The following is a 451-nucleotide window of genomic DNA, read 5'->3' as shown; positions in this document are numbered from 1 at the left end:
TGTTACCTTCAAACCACTCCTTATTTGTAAGACCCCGCAAATATATAGACACATTCCAGTCTATTCTCAACTGTGGGGTTGGGTTACCTCAAACTAAGCCTTCTGTGGATGATCCTCAAAAGAGATGAAATACAGTTGAAAACCTACATGCTCAAATATTCCACCTGTTGATGAACGCCATACAACTGCAGCAACTCTCTACTTCATGTTTCCTGTTTAAATCTATTCTTATTAGGCACGCAATTACAGGAAACTTGCCTAAAAGCGGTAAGTCGACCTTCAGTAAGCATTTACTGGCAACATGGAATGAAAAATATATTACGTATCCAAATGTCAATGAACCACAAATGCTTCTCAAAGTGTATTAGAGTTATTTTTGTTGACATACATGAAAGGCCAAAAGTAGGAGATTTGTTCATTTCTAACTGGGGGGGGGGGAGGGTCATAATGT

At 38.8% G+C, this 451-nt stretch overlaps 1 protein-coding gene across 2 annotated transcripts in view; it reads left to right on the top strand.

Annotated features, from left to right (window-relative positions):
• serinc4 (serine incorporator 4) overlaps positions 1 to 451 on the top strand; it is a 34,832-nt gene that overhangs the window by 13,302 nt on the left and 21,079 nt on the right. The window lies entirely within an intron of this gene.

The sequence above is a fragment of the Etheostoma spectabile genome, chromosome 1 (assembly GCF_008692095.1).
Source record: "Etheostoma spectabile isolate EspeVRDwgs_2016 chromosome 1, UIUC_Espe_1.0, whole genome shotgun sequence".
NCBI lineage: Eukaryota > Metazoa > Chordata > Actinopteri > Perciformes > Percidae > Etheostoma > Etheostoma spectabile.
The sequence above is the reverse complement of the archived record's forward strand: the minus strand, read 5'-3'. Positions and strand labels throughout refer to the sequence as shown.